This window comes from Acinonyx jubatus, chromosome A1 (assembly GCF_027475565.1).
Source record: "Acinonyx jubatus isolate Ajub_Pintada_27869175 chromosome A1, VMU_Ajub_asm_v1.0, whole genome shotgun sequence".
NCBI classification, from domain to species: Eukaryota; Metazoa; Chordata; class Mammalia; order Carnivora; family Felidae; genus Acinonyx; species Acinonyx jubatus.
Window position 1 is genome coordinate 87,566,056 of NC_069380.1, and position 19,871 is coordinate 87,585,926.

Genomic DNA, 19,871 nt, shown 5'->3' on the forward strand with positions numbered 1-19,871 from the left:
GTCAACTCTGTAAACTTCAAGTCTTTGAGTGGAGTCACCTTGGGAGGCAGAGAAGGAGACTGGGTCAGGAAGGATTGGGAAGTGGGGCTCTGCCTTCCTCTCCCAGCAGCAGAGGTAGCAAGCAGGGAGAAACAGTCATGGCAAGAGGACCCTCCAGGGAAAGCCCGATCATAGCAGGTACTACCACAGGCAGCTTCCCCACAGCTCCAGTGGAAAGTGGGGAGTAAGGCCTGCTCCCTCCTGTGTCTTCTAGTGACTTCTCCTGGCAGGCTCCAGCCTTTTAGCCAGGCTTGGCCCCTCCCTGAATGTTCATACCTTCTTCATTCAGGGAGTGGAGCGATCCAGGACTGCCAGGAAGCAACTCAGTGCCAGGCAGTGCCCAGTGCTCCCTGGTGGGTGAGAGATTCTAATTACCACCTCGTGGCTGGAGGCCATTGCCCTCCCAGCCCTGTGAGCAGTGGCTCCTCTTCTAACCCAGGTAATTTTCCTTGTAAAGGTTGGGTTGTGCCCCACCCACCACGTGGTCTTAGGCTGAGCCACAAAATCTGTGGGGTGCTGGCCCTGGGAGGGCACAGGCCTGCTACCAGGCCTTCTAGGGACAATTCCTGGATCTGTGCACAGCAAACCCCAATAATACGAGAGGTTATGGGTCATCTCAGGGGGTTGTTGCCATGCTCAAATAAGCAAACGTATGCAAAGTTTTAATTTTCATGTAATTTGTTATGGACTAAAAGGCTGCCGCAGGGTGCATACTGTAAATGCTAGCTGTCGCTCTTGCTGGGTGTAAATTATAAGTTTCTTGGAGCCAAGTTGCCCCAAAGCAGCCAGGAGACCTCCTGGGCATGCTTTCCAGAGCCACATGATGGAGCATCTTGCCTTCAGTCCCTAACACCCCTGGGGGCAGGCAGGGGACAGGCTGTTACTTTCAGTATACAGGTGAAGAAGCTGAGGCTCACGCAGGGGGTGTCCTCATCCTCAGGGGACCCTGCTCAGGTCCTTCTAGCCTGCCTGAGTGACCCTGACATCTACCTGTGCAGCTTCTGTGTGAGGGGCTGGGCGCGGGGCGGGGGGGGGGGGAGGGTTGCAGGTGCACAAATCCCACCACTCCCTTTGCTCCCTCCAGGACTTTCAGGCTCTGAAGCCAAATAAGGCACCAAAGCTTTCTCAGAGCATGGGGCCTGGACAAGGGATACCAAACAGGGTTTCTGCTCCCCCAAATCCAGAGGGCTCGTGTCTGTGGGAAAATCCCTAACTCTTCTCACCAAGTAGCTGCAGGTACACACATGGCTAACCTGACTCAGCCACCCCATGGTCGAATGAACAGACGTTGCCTACAGCCCACATTGACCCCTGCTGCGTGCTGCCTCTGCCGCTGTGAGCAGAGCCCATGGAAGGCCAGCCCTCATCAGCAGTACCCTTCCTCTCTTGAGGAGATACCAGTCCTGGGTGGGCAAAGGGCCAAAGGGGGCACCTGTCTCCTCCTCTAAACTCCAATGGCCCTGCCTGGAACACACCAGACCCACCTCGGCAGGCTTGATCACCACTGTGTTCCCAGCAGCCAAGCAGGCAGCCATCTTCCAGGAAAGCATCATCAGGGGGTAGGTCCAGGGGATGATGACAGACCCTGTGGTGCAAAGAAGTGGGTCTTCGTCTCTCCACTCAGTCTGGGTGCCAGACTGCACCTGCCAACTGCTTCCTCTCCCCAAGCCTGCCACCCATTCCACTCCAAGCATCGTGATATGGTGCCCAAGGTCCCCCTGAGACAGCTCACCCCTGCCCTTCCAGTCCCTGATGAGGCAGTATGTCAAGCGTGGCAATAGCCCCTCTTCCTGGCATGGCACAATGCCAGGGACCATGGTTTCTCATCAGAACTGTCAGAGGACAGTCTAAGGACAGTCCAGTAGGGCATGACACCAGGCAGTGTAAGAGTTGACAGCAGGCAGGGGCAGGGAGAAGGCCAGGGATCACCCAGGTGGGCAGAGAGAGTACGGTAGAGAGTTGGGATCACATGGTTGGGCCAGAAGGAAGCCAGTGAGGGTCCTCTTGGGTGTGAGGCCAGGGTGCAGTCCCATGGAGAGAAGGAATCAGTCACATGGGGAGGCCTAATAAGGCTTGTCTGCTTTGCATTAAGAGATGGTACCCAGCATCAGTGTGCCCCTTTGTCCCAGAGGAAGCCTCTGGCTGAGCAGTGTCTCCATCAAAGGGAGACCCCTAATGGTAGTGGGGGGCCTAATGATGACACATGTGGTCCCAGCAGGCATGAGGCCCTGCTTTGCCCTGACTCCTGTAAAACACAGGGCAGAGTCTTCGTCCATGTCAGACAATTAATAAGCCGGTCCACACAGAGTTGCTCAGGCTACCTAACTTGTTTTCTTCACCATATTCATGATCATCATCACCACAGAATGTTTCCCTAAAGAGGACTTAGCTGAACCCAGGAAAGGGGAAGAGCGTGTGTGAAGGCTGAGGTCAGGATAATCTGGGGACCAGCACACCATCTGGGAACAACAGGGTGCACTCAGGGGTTTGGAGAGCCACTCCCCACCCCATGTACACCCAGCAGACCCAACAGGACGAGAAGGTGGAGGGAGCACGGTGAGTGTATCCAGGGAAGAGGGGGAGGTCATCAGGGTTGTGGGGGCTCCAAAGGAGAAAAAACGTCAGGAAGTCCCACTGTCACGGCTGAACTGTACTCCCCACAATTCACAGTTGAAATCCTAACTCCAGAACATCCTTATTCGGAAATTGGGCCATCCCAGATGCAATTAGGTAAGATGAGGTCATACTGAAATAGGGTGTGTACCTAACCCAATAGAACTGATGTCCTTCAAAAAACAGAGCCATGTGAACAGACAGACATGCGCACGGAGGACACCAAGTGAACATGAGGGCAGAGATCGGGGAACACCCAAGATTGCCGGTAAGCCACCAGAAGCTGGGGGAGACGCCTAGAGCAGATTCTCCCTCATACCCTCAGAAGAAACCAACACTCTGACAACTGAATCGGGAACTTCCAGCCCCAGAATGCTGAGGCAACAAATGTGTGCTGCTTGAGTCTCTTAGTTTCAGTACTTTGTTATGGCAGCTCTAGCAGACTCATAAACCCACCCATATAGGGACAACTTTCCCAGTCCCTCAACTCCCTGGGAGGCTCTGCATTAGTGTCCTCCTCAGTCTGATGGGGACAGACTCCTTGGGAAGCATCTGGAAGAGCAGTGACCATGCAGATTCCTGTGACTGGCAGCCAGGTGGGCCCTGGTCTCCCTGCCCAGCCCTTCTCAACAAGGCCTGTGCCCAAGGAAGGGGCTCCAAGCACATGGGCTATGCAGGGCTCTCACTCTACACTCTGACACCTTGGCAGGGGAGTTCCTTGTTGTGAGGGCCTGTCCTGGGGCACGGTCTACATATTGTGTCCTCTGGGGGACAGGCTGGCTGGGAACCCCTGCCCTGGAGTCAGTGCGACTTCCCTCCCAGGCTGCCCCTTCTCTGGGGGCTACAGGACAGGGTTTTCCTATATCCACAGCCCACTCTCCCAACAGGGGCTGCCCTCACCAGCAGCCCTGTCCTTCAGGACCTGGTGTGTTCCTCTGTACTCATTTCTGTCAATGCCAATGACATCTGAACACATTCTCCTTCTGACACCCCCCCCCCACATTCCCAAAGAAGCTGAGTGCCCTTGACCACCATCCACAGGGATGTGAGGTCCCTGGTGGTGGATCCAAGAGGCCCCACGTTGTAAGGGGCACAGGGTAGGTGGGAATGCCTGCTGGGTGCTGACCACACTGGACCTCTGGTACACATTTGGTGATTTTAGAAGGCATTCGTCAGTGTGCTTCCCTCACACAAGTTTCTCCTGGAGCTGTTCCGTGTGGTCCCCATAGCTCTGTCCCACACCTTCACACAGCCACATGCCAAGCCCTGGTTAGGGGGCCACAGAGCTCAGCGTGGGTTGTGCAGGGTTTTGCTGTCAAGGCCCCAGCACAGCTGCTCTGAGTGCTCTTGGGCTTATCTCCTTGAGCACCTGTGCCAGGGAGCCACCATAGTTGTGCTTGTGGCAGGGTACATTTGGAGGCTGAACAGTCACTGCCAAGTTGCCTTTCACAAAGGTGGACCCTCTGCCTCCCGACCTCCCACAGGCAGTGTGAGGAGGCTTCTCTCTCCCTAGGCCTTGGGACCATCTGATGGTGAGGCACGGCCCCTCACGTCTGGGTTTACATCATTTCCTCAGTTCCTAGTCCTTTCTACATTGATTGGACAGGTGTTTGTCCCCTCTTGAGCACTAGTTCCTATCCTTTGTCTATTTCTCTATTATTTTTACCCTACTCCTTGGTGCCCTGTAGCTCTTAATTTTCTGCATATTCATTATTATAATCTTTGCAGGTAAAATTTTTCAGGTGTATCCCCTGTTTCCCACTATGACACTGATGATACACGGCTATTGTGAGGATTTAGTAAAATTATACTTATAATGTCATTGAAACAGTGCTTGGCACAGAGCAGGTACTTTAAATGTGAAAGCTGTTTTATTTGCTAGAATATAAGTCCCCTGAGGGCAGGCATTGCCATCAGTTTTATCATTGTTGTATATCCTGCACCTGAAATGGATGGCATGTAGTAATTGGTGAATAAATAGCGTTTGATAGATGTGTAAAAAGGGGATGAGCACTCACACTATGAATCACGCGAAAAGTGCGTAGTGTGTCACGAGTTTTCACCCTGCACTGTGACTCACCCAACAGGCTCCTTCCTGGTCAAGGTAGGTTGCAGCTTGCTCTGGCCTGGTTGATGGGGTGGTGGAGCCCTGGAAGAAGCAAGGGGAGTCACTGGTAGGGGACTCCATTGTTTCCTTCCCCCTTCCCCCTGGGCAGCCAGACTGTGCTTGGGCTCAGAAAGGAACAGGATCTTATCTGCACCCTGAAACCCCCATGACCAAGACAGGTAGAAGACCCAAACCTTCCAGACTGGGAATGACAGGGGCATCTGAGGACTTCGGGTACAGATGGAGCAGGCAGCCATCAGGGGCAAGGTGCCTCCTGTACCTAGCCTGGCTGAATCCTCAGACAAGAAGCTGGTCCAGGTACAGGTAAGCCCTCTGGCTTTGAAACTGGGGCAGACAAGGGAGGAGGTGGGGAGCCACATTATCTCTGGAGGCTGTGCCGGCCCAGGAGGCCCCAGGTGGGCCGGCTCTAGCCCACAGTGATGCAGCAGAAGGAGGAGCAGAAGGTGGGCTTGCCATCACACCTGCACCTCTCAGCCCCATGGAGAGGATAAGAGGCATGGAGCCCATTTCTGGCAGAGACCCCAATGAACCTGTTGGTGATGGGTATCTCTAGAGAAGGGTTGACCCATCCCTGCCTCTGGTGGGCAAACCTCTGGAAATGGCTCCCAAGGTCACATCCTGATCCCTGGGATGCAGGAGGTGGTGAGCTACCCCTTCTGCAAAGATGCAGAATGGCACAGTTGACCTTAGGATAGGGAGACGATGCAAATGACCCCAGCATGACCTCGGGAGCCTCCATAAAGGCAGAGTTTTCCCCAGTTTAAGAGAATCTGAAGGATGCCAGGCCTGAGAACGGCAAGGGGAGTGGGGTACCAGAGGGAGGCCAGACTGCATTAGCCTCAGCCAGCAGCCAGCAAGGGCCTGGACCTTCAGTCCTACAACAACAGGAGCTGAGTTCTGCCAACACCTGAACAGGCCTGCAGGCAGGGTTTCCCCAGAGCTCCATATAAAGGCCAGCCTGGCTACACCTTGACACTGACCTTGTATAATCCTGGCATGGAACCCAGCCAAGCCTGCCTGAACTTCCATCTGCAGAAATGTGAGCTGATGGTTGTTTTAAACCAATGAACTGGGGTCATTTCTTATGCAGCGTGTAGGCTAACACCCTGCCCTAGAGTTTCCTGCTGAGCCGAGCCTGCCTGTGTGAGCTCTCACTTGGTGGGCAAGAGCCTCAGCCCCACCTGAATTTTGTCACACCAGCCAGCAAAGCAGTCGAAGATCTGGATGGACATGCCCACATGAGTCTTCAGAGCCAGTGTGAAGGCAGTGCCTGCATCCAGAGCCTTGATGGTGGCCAGTTCTTCCTGATGCTGTTCCATGAGGTCTGCCAACCTGGCCAAGGGGTGTGGGAGGGGAAGGAGATGGGCTCAGGTTGGGACCAGCCTTGCCTATTCTTTCAGGGCCCTACTTCAATGAACAAGGGGCTCTGGCCTGTACAGCCAGCTCTGCCACACTCAGAGGTGCTGACCTCAGTTTCCGGATCTATGAAATGGGACAGTAACGTTTACTTTGCTGGATGGGCATGAGGATGATGCCATTCTGTCCATATCTGCTCTCTTCTCTTTTACTTTATCCCTTTGTAAAACATGGATGCATTTACTACTTTATAATAACACACATGATTCTGCAAAGCAGTCCTTCTGCCTCTGTAATAAGGAGGTCACCATCCAAAAAGGCCACCTTCTCTGTCTATGGACAGCAGTGACCAGGGGAAAGCATGTCCAGCTACATGCTTGACCAGCTACAAGCACCAGCAGATCCAGTGAAATGTGCCCCAAGGATGTCATCCGTGGCGAGGGAGAGGGGGATGATGGGAGAGATTCAAGGGAAGGTTCATCTACACAGCCCTCCTGAAGTGTGAGCTCTCTGAAATCCAGTTGCTCTCCTGTGATTCTGGTGGGTGTGCTGCTGTGGGCAGCCTGGGAATTAGGACTGTGCCCCCTTCTTTGATATAAAAGAGCCCAAAGAGCAGAGTGCCCAGGGTACAGGGTGTCCAGAGGAAGGTGGAGGCCACAGACCCAGAGTGGCTCTCAAACTTGTACATGGGGGAGCTCTGGCCCAGAGATAAGTCTGGGACGAAAGACTGCTGACCAGCTCCTCTCTGCATTCAGCCATGGCATGGCCTAAACACCCCAAGTACACACTCACACTCCCTGGGAAGCCAATCCGAATTCCTGCCCTCTCTACACCAATCACATATCCCTCCAGTGTCCTGATAGCATCCTCTACCTTTCTTCAAACCTTGCATGACTGTTACAGATATTCACTTAGTTGAGTATTCCAGTACTATTTACCTCTCCCTGAGGCCTGGGACAGGATTTGGTCTGCTCCCTACTGGACCTCCTACACCCACTGGGCACACAGTCAGTATGTAGCATAAGACTTGTGAGTGAAACTGTGGGCGGAACAGACACAAGCAATCTAGTGGCATGGCCACACGGTTACCTCAGACACAGTGACACACCCAGGTAATTTTCTAGTTAAGAATAGCAAAGGTGTAAGCCACTTTTTTAGAAGCATTATAGACCGAATAACGAAAACGCCATGTTGTGGCATTTCAAAGACTAGGGTTGTATCAACTAGAAAAACAGATGTGTCACAGGTATAAATCTGTATTATAAACAAGCCAAAGTTGGTCTTTGTGTATTGGCCTCTAGTTGTTCAAGTCTTGACTGCAGGGTGAGACCTGTCAGCTTAAAAGCTTGCTGGATACACATTTATGTCTCCAATTATTTTAAATGTAGCCCAAACAAGCAGAATTTAGCTATTTAAAGCGTCTTGCATTGCATCCCCCACTTGACAGCTATTATCAATGGAGAGACTGACTATTCACTTACAGCTGCAGCTGCTGCCTTCCCAGCCCTCTGATCCAAAGATCCCTGCTCTGCTGCTGAACAACATTGCCAGGACTTGGGAGCACCCCCTCTCTGATCACGCAACCTCCGAAAGTTCCTTTACACCCTTCCCATTCTGAGTAGAGACCACCACACTACAGTCTCTGGAGGGTCTCCCACTATGGGAGTGTTGCCTCCTGAAGCCTGTTTTCTACTTCTCATAGTCCTATCTTTTCCCTTGATCAGCCCCAAATCCCTCTAATTCTGCCAGACAATGTCACCTGCATGTGATGTGGCCATGTCATAAAGCCCTGAAGTAACTATCACCTGAGCACGCCATTTGGGAGGCTCAGGAAGGAGAACTGAGTGGGATTGTTCATTGTCAACTTTGTTGAGGTGTACCTCTGCCTCCTGCATCCTGTCCCCAGAAAGCACCAGGAGGGAAGGCAGTGAAGCAACCACCTTCATCCCAGAGGTCCTCAGGACAGCCATGAGGAAGGGCAAGTGTGGGGTGCCACACAGGCTCAGCCTCACTCCCAGCAGCCTGGGCCACCACCAGATTCTTGTCTGTGGACCTAAGGAAGTGTCTGAACAAAAGGTGAAAGTTTCCTACAGACTCCGCCACCAACTCTTGGTGGCCCCACTCTGGCAGCTGTGGACACTGGTCTCTAGGTTCCCGAGAGGCTCTATCTTCTCCCTCAGTGGTTCTTGGGGCCTGTCTAGTGACTTTCTCTAACACTCTTTTCTGGATCTTTCTTCCTAGTGTCTCCCACAATTGCATAATGTCTCAACCCTATAATGGATTCTGTATTCTATAACATGTATCCGTGGTGGTCCTATTTTCCTTATTGAACCAGGGGCTGCTCCCTCCTGAGCCAGCAATGCGCGAACCTCCACCATGGGGACTGGGAGGGTTGCATGAGGCAGGACCAGGTTGCTAGGAGCTCTCAGGTCTAGGCTTGCGATGTCTGTCAAAGCTGTCCATGTCTCTACTTAGAGCTGTGCAGGAACTCAACCCTTCACTATCATGTTGCTGGTGGTGTTATTATGACACATGCCACTAGATGCCAGCAGAACTGCTCAAGGGACACACTCTTGGGTCTGCAAACACCTACCTCTGGAGTCCCTGCTTCAGGGCCAGAAGGCTCCTCTCAGCATCACCAGCCTGGGCTTGCATGTTTCAGTTTTGCCTACTCTGGGAGCACTAGGTCACTAGGCAATGGCTTCCTAAAATTGATAGGCTCTTCAAGGGGTCTTGAAACTAACTTGAGTTAGAGCAGGCTGGGTGCACCCTTGCCTGCCCCAACCTGTACCATCTCTATTCCATTTTGAAAATAGACAGGCCCCTCTCTATGGTTTCCTGTGCTGGAGGCTGTCCTGGTGTTTCTGGTCTCTGAATAGGAAAAAAAAAAATGACATTCTGACTGCAAGGCCAAGATGGGGCCTCTCTCCCACCAGCTGACAAGTACATTTGGAACACATCATGACCAGCCTCTCTGCCTGATAGCTTCCCCAGGACCCAGAGCATAAAAGTCAGGTTCCTGAAACTGGCTTGTTCACTAGACTTTTCGACACTGTTTAGTTCATCTGCGCAGCACCCTCCCTTCTGAAAACACCACACCACTTCCTTGGGGGGGGGGGGGCAACTGCTCCTTCCCCACTGGGACCACCTAGTTCTAGGGGAATAGTATCTCTCCTCCAGGCCGTACTCCCAAACCATAGTCATAAGTGGATCAACTCTACATCCTTCCTTAATTGTTCTGATGGAGCTAAGGGGAGAGAGACCCTTCTTCCCTGGTTTTAGAAAACAAGGAAAATGTAAGATTCCAGCAGTCAGGGAGATCTGAGCAAGGACCAGCAGGAAGAACAGACCCCGTGCTTCTGTCACTGGCTTCTACATAAAATAGCCTTCATCTCTCCTCTTGTCCAGTCCATTCAGGGAAGTGGTGAACATGTCTGAGACTGCCCAGGACTATCTGTTACCTTTGCCAGTTTACTGCTCCCATGTAATTAGCATCTCCACTTTTGTGCCTCTTCATCATTAATCACACTGTTCCCTCCACTGAGGACTATTTCCCTTAAGGCTACTTGTGTCTTGTGAAATCCCTTCTGCGTCTCACGTCACTTCCTCTGAGAAGCCTTTTCTGAGTCTCAGACCTTGGTTACACAACCTGTCTCAGACCCCAACTTACTCCTGGCAGAACCCAAGCATGCAGTTCCAACCTAAACAAAAGGTGGGGTAGCTGACAGGAGGTTGTGGGGCTCTCACATGTACAGGAGCCGGCCTCAATCCTGTGAACTGATCTTTCCCCACAATCCAATCTCAAAAGCATCCTTAGTGGCAGCCACTGCCTTGTCAACATCGCTGACCTGGGCCAGGGACACCTAGCAGAGGACCCATGGTAGAACAGCGCCACGAAGCCCTCCCTGGACTCTGTGTACACAGATGCCTCAAGTTGCTGCTCCCTGGCCAACTTGGTGGGCTCAGTGGGGACAACAGGTGAACGGGAGGGCCCTTGAAGGGTGTGCACAATGAGGAAAGGCAGGGACCTTCAAAGAGGCTTGTTCGCGTTTCTCCATTCCAGGACCCTTCTTTTCACTTGCCCGCTGAGCCCAAAAAAAGGGAAACAGACTCAGGCTGCAGCTTTGAGGCTGAGGATTAGCTTAAATTGTCAAACCAAGAGCAGAAGATGGTTCATTTGGTAAGTCCTAGGAAGAAAGTCTATTTCTTAAGTGAAATAGTCTACATGTTGAAGGTGACAGGGCCATTCCTGTCCCCCATCCTTGCTCTGTGTCTAAGAGTACCCACGTGCACTACAATGCAGGCTCCCATACCTACCGACACCTGGGCTTGGCCAAAGGAAAGTCAGGAGGAGAGAGAAGTGGGAGGTGCAAGGCCAGGACCCTGCTGGATACCACAGGCATGGTACACCCTCCCTGCCCAAGGGCCCAGCACCCAGGCAACCTTGCCCAAAGGCAAAGCCCCCAGGCAAACCTGTCCAGATGGCTTTCCTTCTGGGATTCCCCAAACAGGCCCCTCAAGGTAGTAATAGCTCATGTTTCTGCCTGAGGGCACTGCATCCCTTGTCTGTGTCCCCACACCCGGTCTACCCCTTTGTCAATTATTTTCTTTATACTCCCTTCAATTGACCCAGTTGAGTGTGCTATATGCTTTCCAGAGTCCCTCAGGGATGCTATAGATAGGGCAGAATGGAGACTAAGTATGCACCTGTAGGAGTAAGTGTTGTTCCAGGTGTGTGTGTGTGTGTGTGTGTGTGTGTGTGTGTGTGTGTACGTGTGTGAGGATACAATATGTGCATACTAGGTCATGACATAAAAGGGTCAAGGTCAAGAAAGTCTGACAAACATAGGAGTCAAGGAAGAATTCCCAACAGTGGAGTGTCACATATTCAAGAAGGTAAGACCCATGCTGAGGTTATTGTTGACATGTGGAGGGGGAGGGAATGGCTTCATTTCTTCCATGGGGGATGTTAGCTCTGGTCCTAGTCTCTGAAGCAGGCTCCAGACCTTAGGAATCCTCCTGCCTCCCTGATCCAGCTCCCCTCTGGGCCATTCCCGTAGGGAGGACTGGAGACTTACTGCAACCATCCTGTGTGCAAGTAGAGGCCCCCTAAGCCAGGATCCCCAGACACCAGGTGGAGGAGTAGATGAGAGAGGAGGCCTTGGAGGGGGAAGGTGGAGGGAGAGCAGGAGGGAGTGCAGGAAGTGCACTCACACTTCCAGCTGTTGAGTTGACAGTCTCATAGGTCTTGGCACCCTCAGCATCCACAAACACACCCCCAATGAAGAGCTGTGGGCATTTAGATGGTCAGCTTGTTCACCGCCCTTTCCACCTGGGAAGGAATTTTTGCACAAATTCACTGCAGTGTGGAGTCTTCACAAGGTGCATTAGTGACAGATAATGAACCCACAGAGAGACACAGGAAACACAGACAGATAGATAACCACTCATGCACATGCGTGCGCACGCACACACACACATGCACGCACACAAGCAGAGCCAAGGGGCCAGGGCTCAAGGCCCCTTGGCCTTCTCAGGTCTCTTCAGCCAAATCCAGTCCTGCTGCCCTCCTTAGCCCAAGGAGCTGTTATGTGGGCAGTGGTGGCAGCTGAGCAATAAGAAGCGATGATGAGCATGGAATCTGAGATCAGGCTGCTTGGGTTGCAACCCCTGTCCTGCCACTTACCCGCTGTGTGATCTCAGACTGGTTGCTAGGCCTCTGCAAGTAGGAAGTGCCAGTTGGCAGACAGACACTTGTGAGTCACCAGACATGACACCGACCCCATTGCTCACTTCCCTGTAGACCTGAAATCCCAGATTGAATGGCATCCTTGAAACACCATTCTTCTCCTGAAATCTGTTCATCAGTCATCTGACCACAATCCTAAGGCCAACCTGGTATCCATCCTGGCCACCTACACTTTCTTCATCAGCTTTTGATCCAAACAGACTATCCAAAAGTTAATTCTTTTGGCAGCTTGTAGACTACCAAGACACCTCAGAATGATTTTTCAAGCGTTTCTTTTAAAAATATGCTTGCAGGGGTGCTAGGGTGAAACCAAGATTCGTGAGTTTGAGCCCTGCATTGGGCTCTCCGTGGTCAACACAGGGTCTACTTCAGATACTCTGCCACCTGTCTCTTTGTCTCTCCCCACATACTCTCTCTCTCAAAATTGAATATAACATTTAAAAATTAAAAATAAGTTTGCAATTACACCAACGCACTTCCAAATATGCAAGTTGAATGTATAAGATCACTTGTTTCCCTTATTAGGAAAATGTTCTCAATTCCTCATTCTCTGTCTCTTTCTCTCCATCTCTTTCCGTCTAGCTCCCTCCCTCCCTTTCTATTTTCTTTTGACATTTCAACAAAAGGAATTTAATGCATGCAGTTGGTTGCACAGGTGGTGAAAGAGCTGAGAGGCTATGAGTCAAACCAGAGATGGATAACAGCAGGAAGCCCCTGCCATCACTAGACTAGAAGGACAAATGGAGGAAGTGGTGGTCCCAGAAATAGGGTTTAGGGTCCCCCAGCAAAACTAGAATCCTGGAAGGGTGACCTGGCAGGGGCCAGAGCCACAGCAGTGAGGAGGCAACTACTGGGAAAAAACACCATAGGACATAGGGGGTGGGAAGTACTCTGTAAATGCCACTTCTTAATATCCTACTCTCATATCTTTGGGGGTCAGAATTTGTCCCATAGACTACAATTTCCTCTGTTGCATTTACCTAACTGTGCTGGCAGCCTCAGGCTATCAGGGTTACCAGGGAGAGTTTGGGACACTGAAGGTGGGCTCTTGAGTGCTCTGGCTTCTGGGATGCCCAGGTTTTCCCCATGGGTCATTGAGATCCACAGATCTCAATGTGTTTGAGAGGTCTGCAGGGCCAAGCCCACGTGGAGGGGCCAGGACTCACATAGTCAATGATGCACTTTGTCTATTTGATGTCCCCTTGTAGCTTCCTCACTAATAGTTGGATGAAGTCCTCAAAGGTAGTGGCCATGTAAACATCCTCATTTTCTAATTCCAGCCCATCACACATCTCCTTCATTTCCTCAACCAGTCTGGAGAAAAGAAGATGGAAAAGTGGGTGCATGGAAAGGGGCTTGGCAGAACTGCATCATTCTAGTGGCAGAGGTTATGGTGCCAAACATTTACCCAGAAGGAAACTTGATCTCAACAACCAAACTGTGGGTTTTAATCTAGAACTGGGGTTAAGAGCCCAGTTCATGGATTCACAAGGCCCTAGTTTCAAGCTATGGCTCCACCACTTACTAATACATGACATTGTGCAAGTAGAAAACTCTAATTTCTTCACCTGAAACTGCAATAATAACTTCTCTACTGTTTTCTGATAAGTAAATGAGATAATCTACATGTTGATAATAATCAATAGGAGATTAAAAATATTCACTGAAAGGTATGTTAAAAGAATGAAAAGGTTGGCACTCCTCAGCGGCTCAGGTGGTTAAGAGTCCAACTCTTGATTTAGGCTCAGGTCTTGACCCCAGGGTCATGGCATAGAGCCCCACACTGAGTTCTGCACTGAGTGTGGAGCCTGCTTAAGATTCTCTGTCTGTTTCTCCGCCTCTGCCACTCTCCCCCAATCTCTCATTCTCTCACTCTCTAAAAAATAATAATGATGAAAAGAATAGAAAGGCAAACCACAGATTGGGGCAAAATATTTCCAAAAAAAATATCTGATAAAGGACTTTCACTCAGAATATATAAAGATGTCTCAACTTTCAATACTAAGAAAAAACCAAACAATCCAAGTAAAAATGGACAAAAGATTGAACAGATCCTTCACCAAAGAAGAAATACAGATGGAAAAAGCATATGAAAAGATGTTCAACATCACAAGTTATTAGGGAAATGCAAATTAAAATGACAATGAGATATGTCTACACACTTGCCAGAATTTCTATGATTAAAGTCTGACCATATGTATCAGTGGTAAAGATACAGAGCAACTGAGCTCTCATATACTGCTGGTGGGATTGCGTAAAATGGTACTTTGGAAACCATGCTGGAGAGAAGTTTGCAGTTTCTTAAAAATTAAACATGTACTTCCCATTTCACTCCCACATATTTACTCAAGAGAAATAAAAACCTACATACAGAAAGAAAATGGTAGAGTAGAAAGCTCCAAAGATCCATTCCTCCATGTAAACAGCTATTGAACTGGAAGAATTGTCTGAATCAAATGTTCTGGAACTCTAGAGTCAGTCAAACATTTGCAACACCCAGGGAAGAAGATGATGAAGAGGCTGGTAAATGTTAGCAATTTTCAGCATTTTGTGGGGTGTTACTCCTTATACTCCCGGTAGGAGGCAGTGGGGGAAGCTGAACTTGTTCCTGGTACAGCTTTCTGGAGCCAGGGTGGGCAGTAAGGACCTTCCCCTCCCTATACCTAGATTGTGTGTTCTTAGTGCTGATGCTCCTTTTGATCACTGAGAGACCAGCACAAAGACTGGCAGCCACAGTTTTAACCCTCAAAGGCGAAGCATCTCCCCGGAGATTTAAAAAGGCAGTACTTCCCCCCCCCCCCCGCCTCTTTTGGGAGTCAGACATTTAAGAAAATCGTTTTTAGGCCACTGGCTGATCACAGAGATAAAAGAACATAAACTTCAATTACTACATACAATGAGGAGTAGACACTTCACAAAAAAAAAAAAGTTTGGAAAAGTCACAAATGGATAAATCCAACCCTTCACAAGCAAGACTTAGCAATCACTGAGGGCTGAGAGAATTACATTTTCAGAATTACACAACACTCAAAATGTCAAGTTTTGAACAAAAAAATAGTAAAACATACAAAGAAACAGGCAAATACAGCTGATTTACAGGAAAAATAAGAATTTGGAAGTAATCATCCTCTAGGAAGACCAAATATTAGAATTCTTTGTCAAAGATGTTAAATCAACTCTCTTAAAGATGTACAATGAATTTAAAGGAAACCCTGGACAAAGAACTAAAGGTAATAGGAAAATGATGCAAGAAAAACATGAGAATATCAATAACGACATAGGAAATTTAATAATAAACCAAACAAATTCTCAAGCTGATGAGTACAATAGCTACAACAAAACACTCAGTAGAGAGGTTCAATATCAGATTTGAGAAAGCAGAAGAAAGGATTAGTGAACTTGAAATTATGCAGTCTGAAGAAAAAAAGGAAAAAAGAATGAATACAAATGAACAGAGTCTGTGGGACATCATCAAACTCATCAACATTCTCATTTTAGGAGTTCCAAAGAAGACGAGAGATAGAAAAGGCAGATAAAATATTTGAAGAAATCATGTCCCAAAAGTTCTCAAGTCTGAGGAAATACATGAATGTATACATCCAAGAAGATCAATCAATTCCAAGGAGGATAAACTCAAAGAGATTTACACCACGACACATTTTACAGTCAACTTGTTGAAACCCAAAGAAGGAATTTAGAAAGCAGGAAGAGAAAACTAATTCATCACCTACAAAGGATCCTCCCTAAAATGAAGAGGTGATTTCCTTTGGGGCCTCTGGGTGGCTCAGAAGCTTTAGCACTGAGTTCGGCTCAGGTCAGGATCTCATGGCTTGTGGATTTGAACCCCATGTCAGGCTCTGCATTGACAGTGCTCTTTCCCTCGCTCTCTGCCCCTCCCCTACTACCAGTTTCTCTCAAAAATAAATTTTTAAGAACATTTAAAAAGTTATTAATATAATAAAAAAGGACCACTAAAAAGAATCTCTTGTGCTCAAATGAAAGGACACTAAAGAGTAACTCCAAGTCATAAGAAAAAAGGAAAGAACACTGGTAAAGGTAACCACAGGGGTAAATATGAAAGCCAGTATTACTGTACTTTTGGTATCGTTTGCAACTTCTCTCTTTTTCCTATATAATAGCCAAATGCCAAACACAATGATTTTAAATCAATATTAATGGCTATGCAGTGCATAAAGATTAATCTGTGACAATAATAGTTGGGGTAGGAATAGGGATGTATAGGATCAAAGTATACACTATTGAAACTAAATCAGCATTATGTAAATTACACTGTTATATGTTAATTGTAATCTCTAAGGTCATTAAGAAATAACTTTTAAAAAGGGAATCAAAGTGGTACCCTACCCAGAAAAGAGAGGGTAGTAATAAAGAAACTGAGGAACAGAAAGCATAAAAGATGTACCAAAAACAAACAGGTAAAGAGAAGTAAATCCTTCTTTATCAGCAAACTTGTTAAATGAAAATAACTCTCCTATTAAAAACATGAATTGAAATGTTGGATAAAATACATCCTCCATCCAGATGCTAGATATTCACTTTAGATGTAAGTACACACAAAAATTGAAAGTAAAAAGATGGAAAAGATATCTCATGCAAAGAGTAACCAAAAGGCAGCTGGGTTCCTACATTATTATCAGAAAGAATAGACTTTAGGAGCACCTGGGTGGCTCAGTCGGTAGAGTGTCTGACTTCGACTCAAGTCATGATCTCGCGGTCCATGAGTTCGAGACCTGCTCGGGCTCTGTGCTGACAGGTCGGAGCCTGGAGCCTGCTTCAGATTCTGTGTCTCTCTCTCTCTGCCCCTCCCCCACTCATGCTCGCGCGCTCTCTCTCTGTCTTTGTCAAAAAGAAATAAACATTAAAAATATTTTAAAAAAGGAAAAAGAAAAAATTGACTTTAAATCAAAATGGGTTATGAGAAACAGAAACTATTAATAAAAGGTTCAACACAACAAGAGGATATAACAATTATACAGGCACCAACAACACAGCCCCCAAAATATATACACCAAAAACCGAAGGAGAAATAGACTTTTCTACAATAGTAGTTGGAGACTAAAATGCCTAACTTTCAATAATGGATGCAACAACCAGAGAGATGATAAATAAACAGGGGAATTAAACAACACTATAAACCAATTGTATACATACAGAACAGGCATATACAAAATACTCTACCCAAGAAGAGAGTAATTCACATACTTCTCAAGAACACATCGAATATTCTCCAGGATAAACTATTTGTTAGGCTACACAATAAGGTTTTTTGCTGTGTTTTTTTAAATGTTTATTTTTCTGAGAGAGAGAGACAGAGTGCGAGCAGGGGAGGGGCAGAGAGAGAGGGACACACAGAACCTGAAGAAGGCTCCAGGCTCCGAGCTGTCAGCACACAGTCCGATGTGGTGCTCAAAGCCACCAACCGAGAGATCATGACCTGAGCCAAAGTGAGATGCCTAACCAACTGAACCACCCAGGTTCCCCAGGCTACACAATAAGTCTTAATAAATTTTAAAAGATTCCAATCTTATAAAACATCTTTTCTGATCTCAGTGGAACGCAGCTAGAAATCAGTTGCCAAAGAAAAATTGGAAAATTCACAAATAGGTGGACACTGAATGGCACACGCTTAAACAACCAATGGGTGAAAGAAGAAATCACAAGGAAAATGAAAATGCCTTTAGTCAAAGACAACAAAAACACAACATACCAAAACTCATGGACTGCAACAAAGGTAGTGCAGAGAGGGAAATCTGTATCTGTAAATGCATACACTGAAAAAGATCTCAAGTCAATACCTTAATTGTATATCTTAAGGAATATTTTATTTTATTTTACTTATTTCTTTTTTTTACTTTTCTTTCAGGATTCTTTTCTTTTGTTTGTTTATTTATTTAATTTTTATTTTTATTTTTTTCAATATATGAAATTTACTGTCAAATTGGTTTCCATACAACACCCAGTGCTCATCCCAAAAGGTGCCCTCCTCAACACCCATCACCCACCCTCCCCTCCCTCCCAACCCCCATCAACCCTCAGTTTGTTCTCAGTTTTTAACAGTCTCTTATGCTTTGGCTCTCTCCCACTCTAACCTCTTTTTTTTTCCTACCCCTCCCCCCATGGGTTTCTGTTAAGTTTCTCAGGATCCACATAAGAGTGAAAACATATAGTATCTGTCTTTCTCTGTATGGCTTATTTCACTTAGCATCACACTCTCCAGTTCCATCCACGTTGCTACAAAGGGCCATATTTCATTCTTTCTCATTGCCACGTAGTACTCCATTGTGTATATAAACCACAATTTGTTTATCCATTCATCAGTTGATGGACATTTAGGCTCTTTCCATAATTTGGCTATTGTTGAGAGTGCTGCTATAAACATTGGGGTACAAGTGCCCCTATGCATCAGCACTCCTGTATCCCTTGGGTAAATTCCTAGCAGTGCTATTGCTGGGTCATAGGGTAGGTCTATTTTTTAATTTTCTGAGGAAACACCACACTGTTTTCCAGAGTGGCTGCACCAATTTGCATTCCCAGCAGCAGTGCAAGAGGGTTCCCGTTTCTCCACATCCTCGCCAGCATCTATAGTCTCCTGATTTGTTCATTTTGGCCACTCTGACTGGCGTGAGGTGATATCTGAGTGTGGTTTTGATTTGTATTTCCCTGATGAGGAGCGACGTTGAGCATCTTTTCATGTGCCTGTTGGCCATCCAGATGTCTTCTTTAGAGAAGTGTCTATTCATGTTTTCTGCCCATTTCTTCACTGGGTTATTTGTTTTTTGGGTGTGGAGTTTGGTGAGCTCTTTATAGATTTTGGATACTAGCCCTTTGTCCGATATGTCATTTGCAAATATCTTTTCCCATTCCGTTGGTTGCCTTTTAGTTTTGTTGGTTGTTTCCTTTGCTGTGCAGAAGCTTTTTATCTTCATAAGGTCCCAGTAATTCATTTTTGCTTTTAATTCCCTTGCCTTTGGGGATGTGTCGAGTAAGAGATTGCTACGGCTGAGGTCAGAGAGGTCTTTTCCTGCTTTCTCCTCTAGGGTTTTGATGGTTTCCTGTCTCACATTCAGGTCCTTTACCCATTTTGAGTTTATTTTTGTGAATGGTGTGAGAAAGTGGTCTAGTTTCAACCTCTGTATGTTGCTGTCCAGTTCTCCCAGCACCATTTGTTAAAGAGACTGTCTTTTTTCCATTGGATGTTCTTTCCTGCTTTGTCAAAGATTAGTTGGCCATACGTTTGTGGGTCTAGTTCTGGGGTTTCTTTTCTATTCCATTGGTCTATGTGTCTGTTTTTGTGCCAATACCATGCTGTCTTGATGATGACAGCTTTGTAGTAGAGGCTAAAGTCTGGGATTGTGATGCCTCCTGCTTTGGTCTTCTTCTTCAAAATTACTTTGGCTATTAAGGAATATTTTAAAAGGGTAACCTAAAATCAAAACTAGTAGAAGGAAGGAAATAATAAAGATTAGAGCATATACAGATAAAATAGAGAAAAAAGAACAATACAGAAAATCAATGAAACCATAGTTGGTTCCTTGAAAAAAAAAATCAACAAAAGTGACAAACAGGACTGACCAAAAAAAAAGAAAAACAGAAAAATACTTAAATTACTAGAATCAGAAATGAAAGTGATTATACCAATTATACATAAATAAAAAGGATAAGAGAATACTGTGATAAATTATACACCCAAAATTTGATTACCTAGGTGAAGTGGACAAATTGCTAGAAACATGCAATCAACATAAACTAACTCATGAAGAAGTAAAAAATCTGAATAGACCCATAAATAGTAAAGAAATGAAATCAATAATCACAAAACCCCCAACAAAGAAAAGCCTGGGGCTGAATGGTTTCACCAATCCTTCTCAAAATCATCCCCCCCTCATAAAAACTGAAGAAGAATGAACACGTCCCAATTAATTTGATGAGGTCAAAAATACCCTGATACCAATGCCAGAAAAAAAA